This window comes from Micrasema longulum, unplaced genomic scaffold (genome assembly GCF_059751315.1).
Source record: "Micrasema longulum isolate JH-2025_06_02 unplaced genomic scaffold, ASM5975131v1 h1tg000205l, whole genome shotgun sequence".
NCBI classification, from domain to species: Eukaryota; Metazoa; Arthropoda; class Insecta; order Trichoptera; family Brachycentridae; genus Micrasema; species Micrasema longulum.
The window spans coordinates 189,773-209,627 of NW_028277410.1; the positions used below are offsets into that span (position 1 = coordinate 189,773).

Below are 19,855 nucleotides of genomic sequence, written 5' to 3' on the forward strand. Positions count from 1 at the left end.
GAGGATCTGTTTTTTTCATCACTCTTTCTTCAAAATTCTGTTCAAACTCCGTTAGCACATCATTCACATTTCGTTCATGGGTTAAACCGTCTGCACTGCATTCAAAATATTCATAAATCTCATTCTCTCAATAATATAAACTGTTTTGTATCGTTAATATATTATGACAGAAATAAATAACATAACAGAGAAGGGAATATAGATGTCTTAATATACACGGTGTGTAAAAGGTCTTTATTACTTTTTCTGTTTTTTTTTTTAACCTCTGTTGTAATATCAACAATATTTTGTGTTTTTCAAAAATTTTGTAGACAAGGACTGGATTCGACTCCTTGGGGAGCTGTTTAAATTAAGATATTACAACAGAGATGAAGAACATTTAAGAGAAGGTAATATAGGAGTGTAGGCATCTACAGGGCTCATAAGCCCATATATAGGTCATAACCTGCCAATGGCTGGTTTAAGTGGCCACTTTACACACTGTGTAACATTCACCATTCTGCCTATATTTGAACATCTTTATTTCTTCAATTATTTCATCTGTTGATTTTTGTGAAGTTAAAGAGCTGAAACTTTTATTTATGCGAGTGAGATTGATCTAATATAATTATTTCACATACATACTAGGCAACGCCTGAAAATGTTATTTTTACAATTTCTATACTTCTTCATAGGCCAGGTGGATTTATCAACAATATTTTGAGTTTGTCCAAATTTTTGTAGACAAGGACGGGATTCGACTCCCTGGGAAGTTGTTTATATTAACATATTGCAACAGAGATGACGAACATTTAAGAGAAGGTAATATAGAAGTCTAGGCATCTACAGGGCTTATGACCTGTCAATGGCTGGTTTAGCTTAGCTAAATAGTAGGCCTTTTATCCTGCAATACAGATTTGAGTCGTTATTTGATTAAATCCTAATTAAAAAATATCTTCTCCAAAAAATATGCAAACTTCATTTTTCAAGTAACTTTTAGGGGCTATAAAAAAATAATAAAAAATAAAAAATTCTATATCCGATTTTCAAAACTACTCTTATTTATGGAGAAGTAATCCTTCATTTGGCTAGTGCCAAGGTTTAACACCTACAGCACTAGAAAAATCTAATGGTACTTTTAATATCAAATAAAAATAAGACTTTTGTTTGTAATATGAAAAAACTAATGCATTCATTGTTTATCATCTGTCAAAAGTTAAAATTTTCCAACTGTTGTGTAGATTTAAATATTTACTCTTTTCGCAAAGCTGCTATTATTTCAGTTTCGCTTTTCTATGGCTGACTGCTTACGTTTAATTGTTTTTTGTAAAAAAAAACATAAAAAACTAAGGAAATCCAGCCTGTCTGCAAACACTTGGACATACTCAAAACATTTCTCAATAGATGTACGTTTTTTTTCAAATCTTTAAACATACTTCCATTACAATTTAATTGTATATTTAATCAATTTCTATTACGCAATATCTTCGTGGTTTTGAGAAAGATGTCTTTAAAAATTCATCTTTCTGTCGAAGTACCGAAAATTATTCTGAAAATTTACCGGACACATTTTGATTAATGTCTTTCACCCTAATTCTCCAGATATTCGTTTTATCAGATTAACTCTTGTTAATCTAATATATGTACGTACATACGCGCCTATACCTACCTCATATTCTCACCCATAAATCACTATAGAATATTCTATAAGACAGATAATACACCTAAAACAATGGAGTTTGGTACATTCGCTAACCAGCACAAGCTTTGGGGAGAATTGATCGTAAAGCTCGTGAAATGTTTGAGCTTAGGATTATCCTAGAAAACTTTCAACTAAACTTTTCAAACATTACCCTTCTGTGATATCTATTTTTTTATTGCAATAATCCCTGTATTGGTTGGCTGGTTTAAATCTCAGAGACCTTTTTTCTGTATTTTGATGATGCTGAGAGTTGACATGTCAACTTAACCAATAAACATTAAAAGCATTTTTTATAGCAAAATTCAAATTACTTGGATAAATCATGACGGCATTACTCAGTGAAACTAAGGGACTGGGGATCGACCTGGAAGAAGACGAGAGTGCGGGCAATAGGGTCTTCCGGAAGCGTCTGATGATGCCCACGTGCTCCACTTAGGAGCGGACGTGGAAAAAAAAACATAAGAGTACAAATATTTTAATTTTTTTTTCAACTCATTCTATCTCGCCTATGTTTGATCATCCGTGTATCTTCAAAAGAGAAATATTACATACTACGAATACTAATAAAAATATATTTACGCTTTGAGTACCGGCCGAATACACATAGAATTTACCCTGTGCCCGGCCCATTTTTGTGAAATTTTATGCTTTGTGAAGGGTTTCTTAAAAGTGTCATAATTATGAAAATACTAAGTCGAATTAATTGAAACTTCTTATATTTATTTTAAATAATTTAAAAAGTCATTTTTGTACGACAGTTTTGCCAACATTGGCCTTTATGGAGAGCCACATTGCGCGTTGCAATGTTCGCACATATACAGGGCCTCACTCCTTTTTCTGTGCTTTGTATCCCGGAGCCGTGTAAACACGTGATTATAATAACCATGCATTTTATCCCGGTCCCGTGTTTTCACGTGGTTTACCAGCAGTAAAAAAGTACTAATAAAAGTCACTAAATGTCAATAAAATGCACTTTTTTTGACAGACGGTAAACCACGTGAAAACACGTGACCGGGACACAACGCATAGTTATATAATCACGTGTATACACGGCTCCGGGATACGAAGTGTTAAATGGATTTAGAATAAATAATTGTATTTTCAAAACCAAAATGGATATTGTAGAGAAAAGTTTTCATACATAAGTTTAAAAAAAAATTATAAAAAAATATGTCACTAGAAAAACGCGACAAATAAAATTAATACTTCAAAAATGTAAAAATTGAAAATCATATTTCCCTACTGGCAGCATGCCCTAGGTATGTACGTACACCTTGGATAGTTTTTACAATTCTACTTGAACTTGTACTTGTTAACAAAAGGGCGGACTGTAAATGAAAAACGAATTTCATTCAGTTTTGTGATAGGGAAATATTTGAAGAAAGGATAGGAACACGGAATGGACACCTACTTTTAATATGCTGTGAATGTTCTTTAATTTCGGGCACTGGATGACAAAATGCACTATAAAATGTAACAATGTTTTCCACGACGTGCGACGAATCCAACCACTTTTTATCCGATTTTATGTGAAGTAAAAAATGTATTTTGGTTTTTGTTCTAAATCCGAATCTTCTTATTTTGAATATCTTCTATCTTGATGCTAGGTAGGTACTATGAAGATGGGTCAAGGGAAGGATGGGAAAGAAAGGTAATCGGCCAGGAATAGTATCGATAAATACTGTTATTTACTTAACAGTATTTTCCCTCTATAACTCAACTTCTTTAAAAAAAGAAATAATACTATGGGCTTTGAAAGCTTACTGTAAATAATGAAACACTTGTTTTTTTTATTTTACAAAATTTTCATTATAAAATGAAAAAAAGAGTTTAAAACTGGATTGTTACATTTGTGTCACATTATGTTTCAATTCCTCAAAGTATACTCAATTGTCAAAGAAATATGAAATATTTTTAAACAATGAGGAACTTAAGTCCTACGGAAAATTGAATACAAAAAACGTTCAAATTGGAGCATTAAATTGCACAGCAAAGTTTCCTTAAAAATGTACTAAAAAAATAATAAAAATGAACTACTTTGAATAACGTCACTGGTTCACGTGAATCAACCAGTGATAAGAGAACTGTGAAAAATATCCGGTTTGCCCACCGTAAATGGACCAATCGTCAGAACTGATTGAGAATAAGCGGAAGAGAACCTTTAACATCACACGCGGAGTTATTTCAGAAATACAAAACATTAAAAAGTCATAGAGCTGATAATAAAATGCATTTTTTTGGCTTATTTTAATAGTCCATTAACATTTAAAAAATGTAAAAATTCACTGAGCTTTCTCATCATTTTGCTTATTTGACAAAGCACTAAATATGTATTTTAATAGCACGGATAACTGTTTTTTTTTTTTTTTTTTTAATAATTCAAATACGCGTCCCTGTTAGTTTTACAAATTAATATCAAATGATCTTTGTAGCGACCAACATCATCACGTTATCATCTGTTAATGAGAAAATGTACATTAACTGGATTAAATAGTGGGTATCTGTGGTGTGACATTGTTTAAAAACGAATTCTGGTATTATTTTGGATTTTGTGAGGACTGAAATGGTTTGTTTAATTACTTGATAAGTCCGTGACAATGAGGAATTCCAGCCCAATCCGGAATTAAATTTTTAAAATCTTTTCGTGTACACGTGAATATTTAAAAATTTTGGAGTAGGATGAAATATCTCAAAAACGCACGCAAAAATAAATAAAAAATGTTAAAAATAGTATTAATTTTCAAATAGTAAATAATGACGTCACTTCTTATATCTACGTGTAGTTATTTCGGTTTCCGCTTTAAAGCCCCCGCACCTTGTTAGGAAAGTTTTGACCATAGAAAAAAAGCGTAAAATTTGTGATTGAAAAGTTTTGACATTTCAACAGCGTTGCCAGATCTACCGATTTTTTGGTAGATCTACATAGAAATGAGCTAATTACGTTCAACTAAATGAAGTAATCAAAACAATATTCCATAGATTCTTGTCAGTTTTGTTATTGGCTGGAGAAATACAACTTACCGCGGTCAGTGAAAGTAAGAACGCCAACCGTTTCATGACGTCACTACTGAAAAGTGACACACTGATTACAGTCATTTGGCATGGTATTTGATAAATGTAACTTGAAAAATCATATCTTTGTAAATAACGCACAAAATAAAATAAAATATTTTTGCTTAGTTTAATAGTACGCTAATAAAAAAATAAATAAATTAGAAAACAGTGGAATTCCTCATTGCTTATAAAGATCACAAAACGAAATTAAACATGAAATCAATTAGCATTGTTAATCAATTAAAGGTTTTCTAACACCCCCTTTACTTATATCTTTACCGGGAATTAATTGGAATACTTGTCACAACCTTCGCACATGTAGAACCTTCAGTTTTAAGCAGTTAATTCATTTTAAAATTAATCCACCCCATTTGAAGTAATTTGTTCTTAAGTTTCTTATGAGCTTTGAACCCTGCTAGGGAGCAGGGATGAGTTCCCTCACTCAACTCAAACTCTAACACCTTAAACCCTTATTGTAAATCTTGTGTTTTGTAATGCTTAGTGATTTAGCATGTTGCGTTAAAAAAAATAACTAAGTTTTTTTGAAAGTATAAACTCCGGTGACAACTGTCATCAAGCGGAGACGATACTGTAACTCGAGCCATATAAGAGCCTTAAGAGGAAGCGCGATCTGACTTTTCTTCATACAAACGTATTCCCGTATTCCTGTATTTTTTCTCTGAACTAAGGTACTAGAGCAAGGGATCTTTTTACTCTTTCTTGATATTTACAATTTGCATGTTACCAAGGCTGAAATTGTTGTTGGCTTGTTTGCATAGACCATCGACGAAATACTTCAAGAGAAAATGTCATAAGGTGTCAAATCCTACGATCTTGGAGGCCTTCCACTTCTCTAGATAACATTGTAGAACACCCATGCACAAAACTGTTTACACTCAAGAAAATAATTTTAATTCTGTTTTTTACAACAAATGTTTCTGATTATCATAGGCAACTGAAATGGCTCAAAATCAGACAGCGGATAGACTATCACTCCCTCTCACTTCTGTTCAATGTACTTCATAGTCCTAACGCTCCTATATACCTGCGTGAAAAATTTCAACGCTTATCAGTTCATGGTTTACGTCTTCGTTCTAATTCTCAAGGCACTCTCTTAGTACCCATCCACAATTCTTCTTCCTTCTCATACAGCGTCCATGCGGCTCGACTGTGGAATCATCTCCCATCCACCATCAAAGATGTTACTACATTATCTGTATTTAAATCACGTCTGAAGAAACATCTCCTTTCTCTTCCTAAATCTCTCATCCTTTTCTTTTTCCTGTTTCCTCTTTTTTTCTTTTTTCCCATTGAGTAATAGTTTTTATTTAAAGTAATTCATAAACAAATACGTTTATTTCTATTTTTATATATCTTTAGCTTTTTAATATTTTTTTTCTATTGAGAATGTTCTGTAACTTGAATTATAACACAAAGTTGTTTTATTTATTTTATTATAATGAATAACCACAAAGTCAGTGCTCCAAATATAAACTTTATAAAAGTTTATTTTTTTTAATTCAAGTCACGGAACATATTCAATAGAAGAAAAAGATTAAAAGGCTAAATATACAGAAAAATATAAATAAACGTATTTGTTTATAAATGACCTTAACTCAAAACTATTACTCAATGGGAAAAAGCAAAAAAGGCGAAAAAGGAAAGGAGGAGAGATTAAGGAAGAGAAAGGAGATATTTCTTCAGAAGTGATTTAAACAGAGATACTTTTTTTTTATTTTTTTTTTTATTATTAATAAAACATATAATACAAAAATTACATATTATACTCCCAGGAGTTACTATTTGATAATGTATTTAAAGTTTAGATTTTAAGTTTAGATTAATTATAAACATACTCTAACAGATAAAAAGAGCATTTTAAAGGTGGTCTTATAGAAGTATAGACATCTACAGGGCTTATGACCTGTCATAGGCTGGATTCAGTGGCCACTTTCCACACTGTGTAACATTCACTATTCTGTCCATATTTAAATTAATTTACTTGGCGAATAAATTCGTTTTAATTCTTTTTTTTTAAGGTTTATTGTTATTATTTAATTTTTATTTCAGTATTTCAATTTCAATATTATAATTTCTTTTAAATTACGGCAAGACTGTTTGTTTGTCAACGGGTGATGTTATTTCTCATTAAGTCGTTAATTAGTAAAAGTGCTGTTTGTGTGAGTTCAATTATTAATTTTTGGAACGGTTCTTTAGCAAGTTTTTTTAGTCAAGGGTATGAAATAGTTAGTATTGTAAAATAATATTTTTTTCTGTAATATTGTTCAGTCATAAAATTTTATGGAAAAAACACATGGGGATCATTAAGTTTATAATTAAATTGTTTTACATTCTTAATAAAGTACCAGTACGAATAAAAACAAATCTTAAAAGCCCAATTATTTATTCATTATATTTTTATAAATTTGAAAATTACAGGAAATTTGTACTTTCCTAAATAATTTGGCAACCTACTGAATGTTGAAAATTCATAAATAATAAATTGTCATAATTTTAACAATATTTGGTTTTTATTTAAATGTTTGTTGACAGGAACTAGATTCAATCTCCTCGGGAGTTATTTAAATGAATATATTACAACAAAGATGAAGATCATTTTAAGGAAGAAAATTTACAAGTCTAGGCTAGATAGGGCTTTTGACTTAAAGTAATGACTTAACCCAGCAAATAAAAGGTAGGTAGGTGAAATAATTCGGTCAGAATGTCACCCACATCTTTCCAGATTTTAAGATTTTCAGTTCTTTAACTTCACAATTAAGACGTTCAAACATATGCAGAATGGTGAATGTTACACAGTTTGAATATTGTCCACTAAAACCAGCAAATTTCGGGTCATAAATCTGTAAAGCCCTAGAATTCAGTATTCCATTTTTTCAAATATTATTTTTCATTATTATAATGTCAATTGTACATTGGCGGGCTTATTACCAAATGGCAATTTCTTCCAATCAACCAAAAAAATAAAAGTTTTATTTTTTTAATTCAAGTTCCAAAACATATTCAATAGGAAAATAAAACATAAAAAAGCTAAAGATATATAAAAATTTAAAAAATATATTTGTTTATAAATTATCTTAAATCAATACAATTTTTCTATGGGAAAAGGGAATAAAGAGGAAACAGGAAAAGAAGAGAAAGGAGAGGTTTCTTCAGACGTGGCTTAAACAGAGATACTGTAGTAATATCTTTGATGGTGGATGGGAGATGATTTTACAGTCGAGCCGCATGGACACTATATGAGTAAGAGAAAAAAGAGGAATTCATCTCTTTTGTGATGTATTAAAATTATAATTCTTCTTAGGTCGGTAGGTTTAACATTGGTTCTGAATGTGTAAGACAGCTTTTGTTAACTTACGAGTAAATTAAATTTAATGTTATGTACAAATCCACGTGGAAATTCGTGAAAACAGCTGCCAGTTCCATAAAAGTTCAATTTTCTACCCCATTCAAGTTCTTTTACTTTCTTGACACGGGATGTTCATAAACAGCTTTTACGATTGCGGATAAATTTTTTATTCATATTTCAGTTTTTGTTATGCAAAACGGCGTATATTCGATATTTTTAGTTACATAACACAATTAATCTTCTCTCCCAACCTATATCACAGCATTGACTATCTATTCGGTCTTGTAACGAGAGAACCCTTTAAACACCCTTTCACCGCTCTAACATTTTTGTTTCACCTTTACGGTTTTAGCTGCTCTATTTTGGAATAATCTGTGTTAGAGACGCCCCTTCTTTATTTACATGTAAAACAAGATTTAAATGTTACTATCTAAATATTTTAGTCGGTCCTTTCTCTTTCTTCTTTCCTTCCCATCTCTTCTCTTCATATTATAGTGTTAATTTTTTAGTTAATGTTTGTTTTAAATTTTGTATAAAATTATAGATTCAGTATAATTTTTTATAATTTGTTCATATGCTTGTAATTTTCTCAAACTGAACGGTTTGGGTAGGCACGAAGAAATTTTCTATAGGCGATATGCCCGCCCTTATATGTACACATGTATGTTGCATAAGTATATAAAGTGTTAAATAAATAAATAACTACCCACTAACTGTAAAGACTTTTTAGTGGGACACGCTTTTTTATAACAGTTTTATTTTACATACTTACATCTTATATATATGTGTGTATTATCCTGTAACTTCTTTTGATTTTAAGAGATCTTTATTTATTTATTTTTAAGAAACAAACAGTCAACAATGGTATATTAACATTAAAAAAAATACAGTTTAAAGACATACCAGCAAAGTTTCTGAATAAAAATCATACATATTATTAAATTATGTTACAACAAAAGGATGTGTTTATGTGTATTTGTATGAGAGTAAGTGTAGATGTGTGTTTATGTGTATTAGTGTGGGAGTAAGTGTTCAGGAGTGTGCATCATTAAATAGTAAGTGGGATCGTATCGCAGCCAGAAATAATAAGTCTTAATTTATTTTTAAATAAATTAAGGGGTATGTAAAATATATCAATAGATGAAAAAAAACATTATAGTTAGAGCAAGAACGATAGAGGAAAGAGTGTTGTGCATAGTTAATGCTACAGACTTAGATCTGTTTAACAGAAAACTTGTTGTTCTCCTTAGATGATGAGGTCCAACTGTTTCTCCATCTCTTGGGTGGTATTCCAGGCGGACGTTGTCCAGGGGGGATTTCATTGGCTGCAGTTTACACAAGTCTGTCACCGCTCATTCTGTCCTCAAGGTCCTTCCAGTATCCTTTTTTGAATCTGCTCTATCGTACTGTAGAATTATGGTTGTTGATGCTCCTACCCCAGTTAGAGATTGACAGAAGAAACCATGTAGTTTTAATGTGTATTTTTTTTAAATTGTTTTTTTTTATGTACACCTCCACTCGTTTACAAGTGATTTTGTAATGTGTATTTATTACATTGCGAACAAGGTACAGTACTTGGTTGTGTAGCGCGAGCGTAACGGCGATGATGGGTTGAAGAGACTGCATTTGAACTACACGCTGGAACTGAGTTACTGACTTACACAACTTTACCAGACTTGACTGGGCGTTGACTGCGCCCTGTAGTATTTTTATTCGCCACGTTATTTTTTTCTTCATATCGACATGGTAACGACAATGTTAATGTACTGCAAGACGTTGATCTGGTGTTTCACAAAATGTAATGAATTGAATTCAATAAAAAACGCTGACTTGCTTCTTGGAGTCATTTCCGGTGAAATTATTTGACACGTGTGTGTCACCAATCGTTGACTATGAACCCTACAGATCTTAAGACTTTCATTCTATCAGTTCTGAGTAGCTTTTTGCGCTTATTAGACCTACTTTGCTTTGAACAATCACCAAAAAATATTAAGTAGGTTTTTATTTTGCTATTTTTTATCAATTGAAGATCTAACAAGTTAATAATGGTTTTCTGTAGATCATTGAACAACTTTGGAATAACGCAATTTAATAGTCGTTCTTCGAAGTAACTTGTAATTAATAAAGTGGCCACTTAAAAAAGACAATCACAGGTCATATAAGCTATGTTAATGCCTAGACTCACACATTCCCTTCTCATCAATATTATCCATCTCTTCCTAGACGAGTTGTAGTCCCGTGGCTAACGCGCGGGCTCTGGATCAAAAGGTACGAGGCTCGAACCTTAATGCTGTTGAAATGTGATCTCTCCGGTGAATGTGTTGTTAAACTATGTACGATAGATGCATAAATGTCGAGATCAGTGGGGCTGAAACAAACACTTTACATGAAATCAAGAAAAGACCTCTGCGTCGGTTTGGACACAAAGAGCGAATGGACAGCAAAAGAAAGGCTTAAAAATTTAACGATGCAAATGTTGATGGATGCAGAAATAGAGGAAGATAGAAAAAGGTATGGCACGACCTTTTCTAAATACGTCAAAAACTTGAAGATAAATCCGTCAAAAGTCGGAATAATCAGCGCGCGTGCATGAAAAGATGTATGATTTTAGAGGAAGCTTGATTTGTATGCATACATATATAGGTGGCCTCCGTAGTGCAGTGATCTCGACGCTTGACTCACGTACGGAAGGTTCCGGGTTCGATTCCCGGTGAGAACACAAAAATTATAATGTGATTTTTCTCAAGCCTGGGTGTTTTGTGATGTAATTCACTACTGTAATTGGGTCTCCTGGCCTGTTGCGGTGCAAAAATCAAAAAAATATATGGTAAAAAAATAAAAACTAAATTTTTTTTTAAATAATTTTAAAAAAACAGTGATAAGGTGTTATATTCTCTTTGCCTACCGTTACGGGAAAACGATGTGGCGTTTTATTTGTTTGTTTGGGTGAAGTTTAGTTCATGTCTACCAAAATTTGAACAAACTCAAAATATTGTTGAATAATATTTTGTTTGAACGCCATGCCTCGTTTGCATCCTTCCTGTATTAAGTTTGCCGTTTGTTTCAAAACTGTCTTTACATTTACCAGAACACATGAGTCCTTTGTATAAACTTTACAACGCATGACGTTAAACTGTTCAACTTTTGTCGTATAAATTATAATTTAAACTTATCCGCGTTAAGCCTGCATCTTCATCCTATTTACATCTGCCACCAGGCTGCATTTGCTTGGAAACGTATTTAAAGTTTTTATTCATAATTAATTCTTTTTAAAAACCCGTTGAGGTTATTAAATAAATGTAATAAGATATATTCTCGATCCAACATAAGATCGACCAGTGACCGCCCATGTCTCCGCCTCCTCCCCCACTACTAACTGAACACATTCAATCCCGAATAATAATTGTCGGCCTCGTGGTGTAATGGTCAGCGCGTTTGCCTGCCATGCAAGAGGTTTCAGGTTCGATTCCCGACATGGTTGATATGAGGGTATTAAAAGCAAACTTAGAAGTCTCCATTGAAGGAGTTTCTGAGATATTTGCGTAAAATTTTGAATACAAGAATGAGATTTCTAATTATGTAGGTTTTTATATATAGTTTATTTTGGCAAACTTTATTAAACATTTCGAGCTTATATAAAACATTTGAAGAGCTGAAATATGTTCAACCTAATGTTTCCGTATTTAAATCAATATAATATATTGTAATAAAATAATATATAATATTTTTTATAATATATAATATAATAATCCGTAAGGGTCAAAAAATCCATGTCAAATAAAAAAACGTATCCTTAAGTGCCTTCGACATAAACTACCTTAGTGAGGGCACATCATTATTAATTTTAATATTGTATATAAATAAAAAAACAAATTAATTAAATTATTAAACGTGTTGTATTTAAACATCTTTGAGATCTGTTTCAATATTTTCGATTCTCTATATTAAAAAATATTTTGTTTCCAATCTTCAGTTATTCGATAAAACAAATACTTCGAAGACGAAGCGAATTGGAGATTTGTAAATTCCGATTCCAAATTTCACGTCTGGAATAGGGAAAACTCTCTTTAAAAACACATATCCCCAAATTTACATTTCGATTCTAAGATATTTTCCTTTATTTGAACACAAAATTGGTATCTCCGTATCATTTGAGAAAAAAAACTTAGAAAGGTAGAAGAGATTTTAAAGAAATACTTCTGAGCGTGTTTACAATTCAAGGGGTTTTGGCAAGAATCACGTATAAACTAAATTGCTTGGAATATTGTTTGTTTGAAAATATCGAACAGTCAACAATATTTTGAGTTTGTCCAAATTTTTGTAGACTAGGACTGGATTCAACTCCCTGGGGAGCTGTTTATATTAACACGTTAGCCTCCGTGGTGTAGTGGTCAAGACGCTTGACTCACGCACGAAAGGTTCCGGGTTCGATTCCCGGTGAGAACACAAAAAATAATTGTGATTTTTCTCAAGCCTAGGTGTTCTGTGTTGTAATTCACCACTGTGATTGGGCCTCCTGGCCTGTTGTGGTGCTAAAAAAAAAAGGCAACAGACATGAATAACATTTAAGAGAAGGTAATATAGAAGTCCAGGCATCTACAGGGCTTATGACCTGTAAATGGGTGGTTTAAGTGGCCACTTTACACAATGTGTAACATTCACCATTATGCCTATATTCGGAATATAGATTTCTTCAATTCTTTTATCTGTTAATGTTTGTGAAGTTAAAGAGCTGAAACTTTTATTTATGCGGGTGAGATTCATCTAATTGAATTATTTCACCTACATACTAGGCAACGCCTGAAAATGTTATTTTTTCAATTTTTATACTTCTTCATGGACCAGGTGGATTTATCAACAATATTTTGAGTTTGTCCAAATTTTTGAAGACAAGGACTGGATTCAGCTCCCTGGGGAGCTGTTTATATATATTCATTTTAAAACAGAGATGATGAACATTTAAGACAAGGTGATATAGAAGTCTAGGCATCTACAGGGCTTATGACCTGTCAATGTCAGATGAAAAAATTGAAGGAATATAGACGTTTAAATATGGGCAGAATGGTGAATGTTACAGAGTGTGTAAAATAGCTACTTAAGCCAGCCATTGACAGGTCATAAGCCCTGTAGATGCCTAGACTTCTATATTACCTTCTCTCAAATGTTCTTCATCTCTGTTGTAATATGTTAATATCCAATAGTGTTTATTATTTTGAAAATATATTGGAAGAGAGAGACCAACACTGTAACATGCTTCATGCATTGTGTTATTTGTGTTTTGGGATATTTGGAATATAATACCAAATAGTTTTAAAATATGAAAGACATGGTAAATATCATTAAGGGGACCTTTTTCTTTTACAAATGTATTCCAGTATTTTCTATCTGGATTATGGCACTAGAACTATAATTTTTTACACATTATAAATTTTTGTCAGTAGCGTTTTCGTTTTATTTATTTATTTACTTATATATACGCCCAATGGGCATTTATAAGGACATGTGTATACATAGAAAATTATTATAAAAGAAAGTAGAAAGACACAATGGTATATAGTAGACTTAATTGGAGTGGAAGCGGAAGACGGGTGTTTATAATTGAATTTGACTCAGTGATCTTATGAAATAAGACACCTTGTTATCAAAGAAATCGAGACTGGTATGTTTGTTGGCAGACCTAAGAATTCTGGGCATAAGGGAATGAAAACCATTTTTAGTTCTATGGTTATCGGTATGAAAAAGTAAGTTTTGTCTGAGGTTTTGGGATATTGAATTTTGTTTGATTAAAAATCACCTTGAAATTAGCAAGTTTCATTTGCCGTCTTCAGCCTTACGGTACACAAATATGATAACTGAGTCGGGTTGCGGTCCTGTGGCTAGTGTCTCGTACTCACGGATCATAGGTCCGTGGTTTGAATCCCACTCAACCTTGACTTATTTCCCATTTTCTAGTAGTGAGTTATTTACAACTCATTGAAAATGGCCCTAAAAAAATATTTGGGTAAAAAATAATATAAGAACGTAAATATTTCTTTTAAAAAAATATTTAAAAAACTATTTTATTAAAAATCAATACGTGCCAACACATATATACACATTCTGATACTCTTGCACAAAAAAAAACATTTTCATCATTATCATTGATTCCCTTTCGGCACCCAGTTATGCATCGGGCACTGTATTTGCTAGCTGATTGTAGCAAATTAAGATCATCTGTTACGTGAAGGTAGGGTGATAAGTCCTACTCTTCAATTTCCAATTCAGAAAGAATAAAATTTTGCATTTCAAAAAACCTTTAAAATATTTTACGCCCGTTTTGACCAGAAATTGAACTGAACCAAATTGATTGAATGTTAGGCGAGCGCTCAACCACTATACCACGAGGCGTACCTATCTCCACTCGAGTTCCTTATTCAGTTCCTTATTTTTACCTGAGAGCAGGCATCGAGTCATAAACACTCGACCTGGGTTCTGGTTCTGTTTCTCATACAGAACTGTATTCTCAATCCACCTAGACATAGAATAACTCATAACAATGTTTTGAGTTTGTCCAAATGCTTGCAGACCGGCTGGATTTTCTCCCTAGGGAGTTGTTTATATTTAAATTTATTGCAACAGAGAGAGAAAACATTTTTGAGAAGGGAATAAGGAAGTCTAGGCATTTACAGGGCTTATGATCAATTCAGTTTAATGCATTTATTTTTGATATAACATAAACATTAAAAACGTATATTCAATACGTACAGAAAAAAAAATACACGAAAGAGACTCATGTCAAAGTATTAGAAGAATCCTGCTCCGGAAAACCCCTTCAGATACATGGAACAGATCAATATCCAGAGCGATGTTGTTCAGCATATCGGTAGCCCTTTCAACACACTGACCTGTCACAGTGTGTAAAATGGCCACTTAAACCATCCAATGACAGGTCACAAGCCTAGTAAATTCCCTTCTCAAAAATGTTTTCCCTCTTTGTTGCAATAAATTTTAACTCAAAATATTTTTGAAAAAACGAATTTTCAACTTTTTTTAAACGACGCAAAGTAATTTTTTACATTGCGTGTCTTTAGTAGTAACCCATCGATTTTTCGCTACGTTCGTTCGTTCAAATAATAATCCTACGAAAGTTTCATTATTTGGAACACAAAAGAAACGAGATGATCAAAATTGGTGGCAATATGTGCGAAACAACTCTAAAACAATGTGGAGTTCAAAGTCAAATATTGAATTTCTTTATTAGCAATGGAAAAGACAAGAGTTCTTGAAAATATTTTTCGGGAAAATATTTTATTTGACTTTTTTTTTCAAAAATATTTACAAAATAGTCTTAAATTAAAGTCCTGCTGAGTTGCATACATACAACTCGTCAGCAGGTTCTTATAAATTGGATCGATTATTTACACTTAACCTACATCAACAATAATTTTACTTGAAAAACGTTACATATTTCATTATCAAAAATTAAAAACTATCATTAATACAAAAAAAAAATCTACTATCCATAATTTGAGCAAACGTCTCACTCCTGTATTTAACTTAGTATTTTAAATATTGTTTGGTAACATGTTAAATATTTTAGATATACTGTATTGCAGTGTATTTTAGCCATATTTATTGCAATATCGAAGAACAACTAGCCCTTCCATATTAGTAAACCTGGTGTTTATACTCGGAATGCCACGCATGCTGACAAATTAATTTGTACCAAAGTAGAGCCCTAACAGATAATTTATTTACAGATTTATACATCAATGATATTAAAATATTGTGTCTTTGGCGGTATACATCTTTATGTAGTTGCAATTTGATCATAGAATTTTACAAAGTTTAAATAAAATAAATATTCGTTTCACTTAATAACCCCCAGGAAGTTATAGCTCTAGAATAAATAAAAAGTGAAATCTTATTTATTTGAACCGAACTCTTAAAATCATCATTATCATCATTCCTTTCCACACCTAATGGTGCATAAGACACTGCATTGGTACACCAATTACAGCGTTTCTTGATCATTTTTGTTACATGAAGGTAAGGTGATCAGTCTTGCGCTTCAGTTACCAGTCCAGGGACTCGGACATATTCTAGTGTGAAAGCACCCTTTTTAAATAAATATTTCATATCAACCACGTCCGGAATCGAACCCGAGACCTCTTGCATGGCAGGCTAACGCGCTGACCACCACGAGGCCGACAAAAAATACTGTGCCAAAATACTTTTGGAGACGGTGCTGTGACGCCATGTTACAGTGAGTAAATTGTGACATGTTTTTAAATACTCATTTATTTATCACACCGGGGTCACCAATGTAGGATAAGGTTGTTGAAAGTTGTAGAGCTTCTACCCTAATTAGAGATTGATAGAAGACACGAGGTTTTTATGTGTATTTTTATGTGGCGAATAAATTGGCCGTAACGGGTTTAAACGACTTAGTTTTGAGAAGCGAAAAAAAAATGTCTTCAAAAAATTTCGAGATAAATTTTATTCGTTCTTTCTTTTAAACCTTTTATTTTGTGCGATGTGATAAACAGTATTTAATTACATATCTTAAAGAATTAATTCAGTTAGTCATTTAATCATTAAGAAGTTAATTTAAAAAATGAAAGAACAATGATTCAAAGCAGTTATTCGTTTTTATTTCAGCTTTTATTTTTAAATTCTTTTATGCGCAAATCTATTATGCTCCGTGAATGCAAAGTGCATTATTTCAATCCCGAGGGAAACCGCTTCTAGAGGAAGTAAAACGATAATCATAATAGTACCGCTCAAGGCACTGAAGTAGTATCAAAGAAATTTCTGGCATACTTGCATACTGTGGCAATTGATAAAAATATAATTATTCTCTACAGAAGCTCTTTGAATCAAAATACAATTGAACCCTTCTATTTTAGAATTTTTTTCGTCTAGGCTTTTATACATCACATGATATTATCTATGGATATTATAAAAAAACTTGTATCTGCGTTTTCATTTTATTTAAACTAGTTTATAGACAGCGCAGTTGGTTAGATGACTAACTAGGAAATTGAAGTCGCGCAATAAGATTGAGGAATTCCACTGTTTTTTTATAATTTTTTTTCAATTAGCGTATTATTTAACTAAGCAAAAATATTTTTTTTTTTTTTTGTGCGTTATTTACAAAGGTGTGATTTTTTAAAGTTACATTTATCAAATACCGCGCCAAATGACTGTATTCAGTGTGTCACTTTTCAGTAATGACGTCATGAAACGGTTGGCGTTCTTACTTTCACTGACCGCGGTAAGTTGTATTTCTCCAGCCAATAACAAAACTGACAAGAATCTTTAGAATATTACTTTGATTACTTCATTAAGTTTATCGTAATTTGCTCATTTTTATGTTATGGTTGTGTTTACGAACGTTTCGATTTAGAAAAACCTATGAAGTTGACATAATCTCTGGTTGAAATGTCAACCAAATTTGCCGGATTTCAGGTCGTAGATCGTAATCGAATTATTCGCCGCCAAATCACCAATCACAAATTATAATCTTTTTTTTCTATGGTCAAAACGTTCCTTACAAGGTGCGAGGGCTTTAAAGCGGAAACCGGAAATACTACACGTAGATATAAGGAGTGATGTCATTATTTACGATTTTAAAATGAATACTATTCTTAAGATTTTTTTTGCGTGCGTTTTTGAGATATTTCATCCTACTTCATTTTTTTTAAATATTCACGTGTACACAATTTTTTTTTTAAATTTAATTCCGGGTTGAGCTGAAATTCCTCATTCGGTTCTAACGAGAGCAATACAATAGACAAAACAATATTGTCTTGTTCTAGCTCCGCGAATAGCCTTGATCGTACGGGACAGCCCAACGTTCGCACGTGGAACGCTGTAAAAATAAGTAAGCGACGACGTGCGTTACAAGCGAGTTCGTGAAAAATATTACATATTTTATTCCATGATGTATTGGAACTGTTAGGGGACAAACTTAAAAATAATAAGGCATTTTTTCTACCGACGTTTTCAGCAGAAAAAATGTGCGTTTACACGAGGAATTAAGTCGAATGATCGTCATCGACGGCCTTCCAGCTTCCAGGACGGCATGAGCCCGCGGGTTTAAAGAACCGACAACTTGGGTTTAGGTTCTCCTGAGGCACGCGTAGCACGTGTCCAAGCCAGGCCACCACCGCATCCTCAAGACGCACAGAAGGTTTCTGCGTCTACTAAAAATTAAAGTAGTTCTTAAAAATTTACAAACAAATTAGTGTAAAATGTAATACATCAAATTAAAAAATAATTTTGATATTAAAAATGTAAATATACAAATAGTTTAATTTTCATGTCTATTTGTCTAACTGTTTTTTCCTTTTATTGCAGATTTCCCTGATAAAGTCATCAAGACAACACGATCCTTTGAAAACGTAAGTTGAATATTATTTTTAATATATAAATTTTACTAACTTCGTGGTTATTCGTTATAGTAAAATAAATAAAACAACTTTGTTCTAACCACTTTTTTTTACCAACTGGTTTCAAAGCTACACAAACTTTTTTTTCAAGGTATACTTAACTAATGGAAGATATTGCTTTTAGCAAGAACAAAAATAATTACTTGTATTTGAAGATTTTAAATAAATAAATAAACTTCAAATAACTGTAATTATCAATAACAATTAAAAACATGTCGCACGTCGGTTCTTAAAGAGAATTTTTTTTTTTTTTTTCGTTTTTACCACGTTTTACCGATATACGCCACTGCTTGTCTTTGTCGGGATTACGTTAAACTTCGTTCAGGGTAAAATCTTATTTAAGCTTTATAGGCAGTAGCGGATAGATAATTGGACGGATTATAGTCTTTATTAAAAGATTTATTATCTCCTCTAATATGCAATTTAGAAAATTATTGAACTAACATCTGTAACATTATTTTAATTGCGAGAGATTTACTTAGGAGTGGATGAAGAAAAGAAGAGTTGTTTCAGAGCACAAATGTAATAAAAACTGGCAGTATTAGTTTGACAAGAGACAGTATTTATTACCAATCGAAAGTTCTATCATGAAAAAACAAACCCTGCCATATTCTAACGCTGTTGTTCCTAGCCTGGAAGTAATTACCTTCTCATGGGTAAAATTGGATTTTCAGAGGCGTTAAGACAAAGATTAGATTCTCGTTCAGTCGCAAAACAAAATTATTAACAAAATCATATCTACCAGATCTTACTTACTGTCATAAGATACAATATTAATATTTAGCATTTAAATATAAATTCTGTGCACAAAATACAATATTTCTGGGTTTACTAGGATAGATATTTGAATTTCAAAACACATTCTCATTATGTAACAATTTTTTAAAAAATCATTTATGTGAAGATTGCAAAATGTAATAGATATAAAAAGTAGTATTCTAATACATAAAACAATCATATGTCCACACATAAATAACTGTTCTTACATTATTTTTTTAGGTATTGAAGAATAAATTTAAAATATGCAAATTCTTCAAAATAAGGCGATGAGAATTATACTTAAACGAAATATCTATTCTAATGTAGAAAGAATGCAGAAAGAAATTGTCTTGCTCACAGTAAAGCAGCACATTAAATATAATGTAGCAATTTGTAAACATAAAATAATTATGGGGATAAATGAAATAAAATCAATAATAAAATTTAACCAACAATATCATACATATGAAACAAGGGATAAAAAAAGATAAGATTACCAATAAGGAGAAAAACGGAATCTCAAAACTCATTGTACAAGGGATTGAAGCTGTACAATGAGCT

At 32.0% G+C, this 19,855-nt stretch overlaps 2 protein-coding genes across 2 annotated transcripts in view; one reads left to right on the plus strand and one right to left on the minus strand.

Moving 5' to 3' along the window:
* LOC148283745 (5-hydroxytryptamine receptor 1-like) overlaps positions 1–19,855 on the plus strand; it is a 204,854-nt gene that overhangs the window by 73,099 nt on the left and 111,900 nt on the right. Inside the window, exon 2 of the mRNA XM_088243319.1 lies at positions 18,444–18,487. The gene's annotated coding sequence lies outside the window, so the exon portion shown is untranslated. The remainder of the gene's footprint in view (positions 1–18,443; positions 18,488–19,855) is intronic.
* The window catches only part of LOC148283746 (uncharacterized), a 220,882-nt gene that overhangs the window by 29,673 nt on the left and 171,354 nt on the right, over positions 1–19,855 (minus strand). The window lies entirely within an intron of this gene.